The sequence below is a fragment of the Halichoerus grypus genome, chromosome 6 (assembly GCF_964656455.1).
Source record: "Halichoerus grypus chromosome 6, mHalGry1.hap1.1, whole genome shotgun sequence".
In the NCBI taxonomy this organism is placed as follows: Eukaryota; Metazoa; Chordata; class Mammalia; order Carnivora; family Phocidae; genus Halichoerus; species Halichoerus grypus.
In genome coordinates this window covers 173,001,196-173,009,773 of record NC_135717.1, presented here as the reverse complement: position 1 = coordinate 173,009,773, position 8,578 = coordinate 173,001,196, and the positions used below count along the sequence as shown (strand labels likewise).

The window sequence follows — 8,578 nt, the reverse complement described above, 5'->3', positions numbered from 1 at the left end:
CACTTAACTTGGTTGATTTTCTCTTTGGCCTCTTATAAGTTATGTTTTTACAGCTTGCAAGGATGGGTCTTTCTAAGCACAACTGAGATGCCAACCTGGAAAAAGGTTAGTAGATTTTAAGTACTTTAAAAGTAAAAACGCTAAGGAGTCTGGTTTTTATCTTGATGGCAATAGAAAGCCCTTAAAGATGTTTTAAACTAGATTTACAAGATTAGATTAGCACCAAGTATCTCTGTTTCCTGTCTTTTCCTCCTGGGGCTACCTGGCTCCCAGTTAATTCTTCACATTGGTCACAACTCTTTTTTTTTTTTTTTTTTTAACTATTTGCTCTTCCCTGCGGGTTGGTCTCTTGGCACTGGCTGTCACCAAGCCTTCTGGTATTTGGGCTGCTGGCGATGCTTTTTGGAAAGGCATGTATGCTGCACAAGCTAAGGATGTGGTAAAACGTACACCTTCCTAGGTGCTAGCCACCAGGAATTTAAAATCTTTTCCGCCCCTGAGAGATGGAGATAATTACTCCCATTTCTCTGGGGAGAAACTGTAATTGAGAGGCTGGGATGTGCGGATGCCCAAACAGCTAGAATGGATCAGAGCAGGGATGCAAAATTCTGTTTCTCCTCTTACATGCTGCTTCTAAGCGCACTTTTGTGGCTGACAAACATCCGGAATACATGCTCTTTATTTTGAATTATTTCAACAGTTTGAGCAACTATTATGTGCTATACCAAGTGCCTTTTTTTTTTTTTTGTAAGATTCTATTTATTCATTTGATAGAGAGAGAGCGCGCGCGCACAAGCAGGGCGAGCTGCAGGCAGAGGGAGAGGGAGAAGCGGGCTCCCGGTGGAGCACGGAGCCCAATGCGGGGCTCGATCCCAGGATCCTGGGATCATGACCCCATCCGAAGGCAGTAGCCTGACCAACTGAGCCACCCAGGCACCCCGCCTTTTTTTTTTTTTTTTTAATAATCTTCCTAACAACCCTTCAATGTAAGTGCAGTTATCCCCAATTTATAGACAAGAAAACTGAGGCTCAGATAAGGGAAGCGACCAGCCTAAAGCCACATAGCTAGTGGATTTTGGAGCGAGGATTCAATCCATGTCTGACTCTAGATTTAAATTTCTCACGAGGCTGAGCTGCCTCTTCCTAACAGTTTACAAAATATAGTTTGAGAAACTAGATCTGCTCCATGCTCAGGGGACACTTCACAGATGAGGTGACCTTTGAGTACTGATTTTACATTTACTGGTTATTACCAGTTGGGCACAAGATATCACCTAAGGACATCAAACCCTGCGAGGTCGGCGCTACCGGCAGTCCCAACCTTACAGACACGGAAGCTGAGCAGCAGAGGGGACCAGGGGCGGTCCAGACGCGGGCCCGATTCACCACATGGCTCTGCCTCCCACTGTCAGGCTCAACCTCGCGCCTCGACCTTTCTCGACCTCATTTCTGGGCCCCGAAGGCTGCGAGCCTCCCGGGGATGAACGGTCGGCTCTCCCTAGGAGCCCCGCGCGCTGCCCGATGAGCGGGAGGCTTAGAGACAAACCGGGAAAATGTGACCCCGGAAGCAGTCGCGCGCCAGCGGCCGCGTCTTCGGTTGCCAGAGCGCCGCCCCGGAAGTACAGCTCGGCGCGCGGCGAGCCGGTCCGCGGGGCTGCGGGTGGAGTCCTCCTGCCGGCGCCGGAGTGGGGCTGGAGGCGGGGCCGGGGCGCGGCGCGGGGCCGCCCTGCTCCGCGCTGCTCGGCGCTGCTCGGCGCTCTGCGCCCACAGGTGAGGCCCCGCCGCCGAGGCCGCCTCCCCCGACGAGGGTGTGGGCGGTCCTGGGTGGGCGAGTGCGCATGCGCGAGCGAGGGTGCGCGGCCGCGACCGTGTGGTTCAGGTGCTGCTGGCCGGACCCGCGCCCTCCGGGAAGCCTGCGGGGACCACTGTGCCCCTGCTTTTCCTTCGAGTTCCTGTGACTTTCCCTGTGCTGCCCGCTCGTTGTAATTGCGTTCTGACCGATACTGGTTATCCCAGAATTTCATCGTTCCTAGGCTTCTCCCATTCATTTGCAGTCTGTATTGCTTCTAATGGCATCTTTTGCAGGGTGCGGTGTACCTGTGGCGACAGCTCTGGTTAGGAGACGGATTCGTGTCCCCCGCCCTGCTTGCCCTTCTCTGCGGCGTTGGACCCGGGCATCTCTCCTCCCTGTTTGTCAGTCAAAGGGGGCGGGAGGCGGAGGTAGCCGAGCACCCCATAGAGTAGCCGGGGCGTTACAGGGGGCTCGTTCTAGAAGTAAGAGTATCGTATTGTTGTAAGCAGGTTCGGGTTTGCAGAGAGGTTCTTTGGTCACGAAAACATGTAATGAGCACATTTCAGTGCTGGGTTGTGGCAATTAACAAAGAGATTGGTCTTGCTCTGCGCCCATGGAATCACAAGCAGGGCTAAATAGTTGCCGTAGAGCATGGCACTGTCTCCCAGTGGGGTGCGGAGATAGATGGTGGCGATCCCGCTGTGCGGAAGTCCTCATTGACACTATTATTATTATTTTTTCTTTAAAGATGGTACTGTTTCCATTGCAAGGAAGACTAGCTGGAAAGGAACCGAAATGCCCTAGAATCCTGACCTAGCTGGGACTTTGTTGAAAGTGATAGTGACCAAAGTGTTTGGGGGTAGTGGGGATGGGGACAGAGAGGGCTCTCATTTTCTGTGACTGGACCCAGAAAAGTGCATTCACTCTATGAATGTAACTTCTTCCCTCTGCTTGCTGTTTCTCCTGAAAGGTTGTCCTGGCTTTTGTCAGGGAGTAGGCATAACTCCGGGAAGTGAAAGGCCTTTTGGCAAAGTTCTGTCCTCCTGGGGTTGTGGGTACGGATATTCCGGAGATGCTCCCTCACTCAGTGGAGATCCGCTAAACTCCAGATCTCCTAATTCAGTCCCCCGGAAAAACTGTGGAAGTCTGGGGGTGTTTGTGTACCGCTTTCTCTCGCCGGCAGCTCTGACGGCCTCTGTAGGGCTGGGCCGTGCCTGATTCACTGCTTGGCACGAACAACCCTTGTTTGATTGTATGTGGAGGGAATCCACCTCTTTATTTTTGTTAATTCATCAGATATTGATGAGCACCTGCCATTATTAGATGCTATTCTGGATGCTGGGGGTTCAGTAGGCAATAATGCAGAACAACATTTTTGCTCTCCTGACGTGAGATATGTGTGTCAAAGACAGGTAATCACGAGGGAACCAAATACATGAACTAGATCAGTTCTTCTCAGACTTGAGCAAGGGTAAGAATCTCACCCGAGAGCTTGTTAAGATGCAGATTCCTGGGCCCCGCTCCCAAAGAGTCTGAGAGTGTGCATCTGTGTAGGGGTTGGGGGAAGCGCAAGAGTTTGTTTGTTTGTTTGTTTGTTTAAGATTTTATTTATTTAGTTGAGAGAGACAGAGACAGGGAGAGAGAACAGGAGCAGGGAGGAGAGGGAGAAGCAGGCTCCTCACCGAGCTGGGAGCCCGGTGTGGGACTTGATCCCAGGGCTCTGGGATCATGACCTGAGCCAAAGGCAGGCGCTTAACAGACTGAGCCACCCAGGCACCCAAGAATTTGTATTTCTAACGAGCTCCAGGTGATGCTGGTGCTGTGGGTTGATGGGCCATGCTTTGAGTTGGCGCTGGACTAAACAGTCGTGTGCAGCCTGAGTGCCCTGGAGAAGTAAAGTGTGATGAGTGGGGAGCAGTGAGCTTGGCATTGGGAAAGCCACTCTGAAGAGCTGACCTTTGAGAAGGGGCCAGATGTGGGGGAGAGCAAAGCCTTAAGACAGGATGCAGCTTGGTGGGTGTGAGGAGCTGAAAGGCGGCCCGGAGCTGAAGAGGGCTGATGGGTGGGGAGGGTGCAGGAGACGAAGCCCTAGAGGTGATGGGGAGCCCTGATCATGTGGGGTCCACCTTGTAGGTAATGGGCAGACTGATGGTTTTATTCTGGGGGCAATGGAAGCTCCTGGAGGCTTATGAGCAGGGTGACATGATTTGCTTTGTGCGTGTGAGAGGGTCAGTCTGCTGCTAGGCAAAGAATGGGTGCCGTGGGGTGAGGATGGCGCTAAGGAAACCAGCGGAGTCTGCTGGGGTCGTCCAGGATTATGGGGACGCTGGGGAGAGACACAGATAGATCTGGAATCTTCTGGAGTAGACCTGGCACAATCTGCTGCTAGATGAATTAATAGTCACTTCCCCCTCAGGACCACAGTTGAGCTTTGTTGGATTGTTAAGGCACCTTGCTGCCGGGGCTTCCAGCTTGTTAAATGACTGTCTTGTCTCCCTGGATCAAGACTGTCCACGAGCACCTCGTCCCAGGTGGCTTCACGTCTCTTGTCGCCGAGTGGGTGGGTGAGAAGCTAGGCTGTCGAAGCACAAACACCGAGGGCCATCCCCGTGGAAACCTGTCCTCAAGCTTATGAAGGTCCCGCCCACCAGCCCCAGGAGGGGGACCCACATCGCGTTCTGAACATAGCCAGCTGCCTGCTTTGAGAATGCCTTTCCCCGGCTGACAGACCTCAGGTGGTGACAGCCCACTGGGATTCGAGCACAGTCAGCATGACAGCACACAACTAACTCTGTTTCTCTAGGTTAGGTTTTATGACGCTCAGTTTTGGTTTTTTAACTTTTTTTTCAAATTTTTATTTATTCTAGTTCGTTAACATACTGTGTAATATTGGGTGCAGGAGTAGAATTCAGTGGCTCATCAGTTACATACAACACCCAGTGCTTATCACAAGTGCCCTCCTTCATCCCCATCGCCCATCTAGCCTGTCCCCTACCTCCCTCCAGCAACCCTCAGTGTGTCTCCATCGTTAAGAGCTCTTATGGTTTGTTTCCCTCTCTCTTCTCTCCCCCTTCCTGTATGTTCACCTGGTTTGTTGTTGTTCACTTGTTTTGTTTCTTAAATTCCACATACGAGTGAAATCATATAGTATTTGTCCTTCTCTGACTGACTTATTTTGCTTAGCATAATACCCTCCAGTTCCATCCACATTGTTGCAAATGGCAAGCTTTCATTATTTGGCAGAGAGAGAGAGAGAGAGTACAAGCAGGGGAGGGGCAGGCAGAGGGAGAGGCAGGCAGAGGGAGAAGCAGGCTCCCCGCTGAGCAGAGAGCCTGACATGGGGCTTGATCCCAGGACAGGACCCTGGATCTTGATCTGAGCTGAAAGCAGACGCTTAACCGACTGAGCCACCCAGGCGCCCCATATCCCACATCTTCTTTATTCCTTCATATAATGCTGAGTTTTGAAAGTAGTTGACTGAGGGCACCTGGGTGGCTCAGTCGGTTAAGCATCTGCCTATGGCTCAGGTCATGATCTCAGGATCCTGGGATGGAGCCCCCGCATGGGGCTCCCTGCTCAGCGGGGAGTCTGCTTCTCCCTCTCCCTCTGTGCCCCCCCTCAAATTAATAAATAAAATCTTTAAAAAAAGGAAAAGAAAGTAGGTGACCAAATGGCTTAACATTCAGTTCACGTGAACCCCATTAGAGCGGTAACCTACCAAGTTCATTACATGGTACTGCTAACCTCACTTCCCACCCCCCCCGCCCTGTTTTAGGAGGAAGTAACAGGAGAACAATCTGACATCAGGTATTTCTTTATTGGTTTTTCTAAGGGAAAGGGCTTAGTATTTCTTAGAGTTGGGAAGGAGTCAGCCCTGGCTTCTGTGCTGTGGGGATGGGCTAGCTGGTTCCTTTGTCTGTTCTGCAGACCATTTCTGAGCCCCCTGGCTGTGCCTGGCTCTGGCTGGGTGCTGGGGGACAGAGGCCGATCAGCCCACCCCCTGCCCTGCGGGGTAAACGGACAGTTGACAGAGTGTGGGAGGGAGGCAGCGTGGGTGCCCACAGGCTGCAATCTGTGCTCTGCCTGTTACTCTTTGAGCCCCACTTTCTCCACGTGTAAATGGGGAGAATACCTGCCTACCGGCAGCATGTGAGCCAAAGGGATGTATGTAGCAGAGAAGAATATGCACAGACTGCCCCGCCTGTGCCTGACGGATCCTAGTGCTTCATATAAGTGGTAGCTGTTGTTTGGGGTGGTAGTAGAAATATGGAATTACTTCCTCCTCGAGGGCGGGGCTGGACTACAGCACGGGGCCAGGAGCCGGGCAGGCCCACTGTAAGTAGGGGCTGAAGTGGAGGAGTGTGCGGGGCTGAATCGGGGAGAGCTTCAGGGCACCTCGGGGAAAGCTGATGTGCTTGTTTCAAGTCCACTGTGGTGCACCACGACCACACCTGCCTGACCTTGCAGTAATCTCAGCCCTACTGTGGAGGACCTGTGGCTCTCATTCCCACTTTTTTCCATGGGGGAAATGGAGGCCCCAAGAAAACTCTCGAGTTCCCACAGACGTGTGAGCAGGGGAAATGAACGAGTCTCCAGGCTTCAGGTGCAGAGTAACTGCTGTCCCTCCTTTGGCTCTGATGGGGCTGCCTTGTCATTGGTTCTCAGTGCTGGTTATCATGCTGGTTTGGTGCTTTTCTGGAAGGAGGTCCTTCGTCTCTTTAAAGGAGAGGTGGCCTTAGTTCATTTCTTTTTCTTCTTTTTTTAATCATAAATAGCTGTCGGGGCGCCTGGGTGTCTCAGTCGTTGAGCGTCTGCCTTCAGCTCAGGTCATGATCCCAGGGTCCTGGGATCGAGCCCCGCATCGGGCTCCCTGCTCCGCGGGAAGCCTGCTTCTCCCTTTCCCACTCCCCCTGCTTGTGTTCCCTCTCTTGCTGTGTCTCTCTCTGTCAAATAAATAAATAAAATCTTAAAAAAAAAATCATAAATAGCTGTTTTGTCCTTTTGCTCATCACTTTACTGTGCTGTCTCCCACATATATATTTAAAACTCTTTATGGGTGTAAATTTCTTTTCTTCTCATGCCTAGGATGGTTATATCTTGTATTAGTTTCCTGGAGCTGTACTATAAAAAGTGCCATGAAGTGGGTGGCTCAGTGAGGCCAGAAGTCTGAAGTCAAGGTGTTGGCGGAGCCGTGCTCTCTCCGAAGAATCTAGGGAGGAGTCCTTGTCTCTTCTAGCTTGTGGTGGACCCAGACTTTTCTTGGCTTGTGGCTGCATAGCTCTCATCTCTGCCTTCATGTTCACGTGACCACCTTCCCTGTGTGTCTATGTGTCCCTGTGTCTAGATTTCCTTCTTCTTTTTTTTAAGTAATCTGTATGCCCAATGTAGGACTTGAACTCATGACCCTGAGATCAGGAGTCACATGCTATACCAACTGAGCCAGCCAGGCGCCCCTCAACATATCTTTTTTGGGGATACAGTTCAACCCATAACATTTACAGGGAAGTGACTCTTGAAAGCAGAGTCAGATTCAGAGGACTGACCCTTGGGGCCATGTGTGTTCCTTCACTTCTGCAAGGAGTAGGCATCGTTTGCTTCCCGTGTCCAGTGGGCTCAGTACTGGAGATAATGGGGCCGGCCAAATGGACTGTGAGCGTTGTTGCAAATGCTCACACCTAGATCTAGAAAGAGTCGGTGGGATGAGAAGGAAGGAGGTGATTAAGAGAGTCCTCACCTTGCACACTTACAGAAGGAAAGTAGACAAAGAACGAATATGCAAGGTAGGAAGTTCTGTGTGCCAGCAAAGATGGCAGGAGAGGTATTCAGAAGGTTCAGTGGAGGGAAAAGGCGATGAGAATGGCTTCCTGGGGGAGGTGGCCTTTGAATTGCACCTTTGTGATTGGCGGAGATGGATGAGAAGCAGTGGGGAGAGCACCGCGGTTGTGCGTGCGTGCAGAACAGCGAGGAGGTGGGGTGTTCGGCTGAAGCAGGGGGCGTGTGAAGTGAAGGAGTGACAGGGAGGCCCCAGAAGTCCAGCGGGAGTCAAAAAGTAATAGAATTCAGTAATATTTATCACAATAAGAAAAGAACCTCAAGGCATCTTGTGGCACACTCTTGCTCGGCAGAAGACGCGGTTTTGCTGTGTTCCCAAACTGTCTCTCGGTCCTGTGCTTTGTACATTTTGCCTGTGTGTTAATTCTGTTTTAGGTACGAACCCCAAGCAGGAGTCCCTGAAGCTGAAGCGAAATTGGCTGTGCCTGTTGGCTCCAGAAGTACCTATGGTGGGTCCAGCCTGAGAGGTTGGTTTTCTTAGCGCCCATGGTCCCAGATGGCGGAAGTGGGGGCGGGGGGGGGGGCAGCAAGAAAACCTCACCTCGGAGGCTCCCGGTTGTGCTCCATAAAGTGAGGATGAGAGTATCTGCCCTCTCTGCCTTATTGGGTTCAGGGATCATAGCCGGGAAACATTTTCTGACTGTTAAAGCACGGCCCCTTTTGTGCCCCTGCTGGGTCACCCCGGGTGGCTCAGCGTCTCTGCCAGGTGGCCGTGCACTGAGATGTGGGATTTCAGACGTGGAGGGGCTGTGGGGGATGATGGTGGTGGTGTGGACATTGCCTGCCTGGGGGGTGGTTCTCCCCCGAAATCCCCGAGTCTGCAGTTGGACTCTAGGGGGCAGAGTTGGAGCAGGATTGGGCAGGGCTGCCGGGCTGTGGGCGCTGAAGTCAGGTAGAGAAACAGTGAACTCGCTGCGGCTCCGCGGTGGGTTTGGACACTGGCTGGGGTTAGCT

General features: G+C 52.1%; 1 protein-coding gene across 3 annotated transcripts in view; it reads left to right on the top strand.

The window, feature by feature from the left end:
- Nucleotides 1-1,616: 1,616 nt before the first annotated feature.
- Nucleotides 1,617-8,578, top strand: part of TTLL1 (TTL family tubulin polyglutamylase complex subunit L1) — a 30,840-nt gene continuing 23,878 nt past the window's right edge. Inside the window, exons 1-2 of one of the 3 annotated variants that reach the window (XM_036088315.2) lie at nt 1,617-1,770; nt 8,000-8,073. The gene's annotated coding sequence lies outside the window, so the exon portion shown is untranslated. Of the gene's footprint in view, nt 1,771-7,999; nt 8,092-8,578 lie in introns of all 3 variants that reach the window. The other 2 variants (XM_036088312.2, XM_036088313.2) reach the window with 2 other exon arrangements.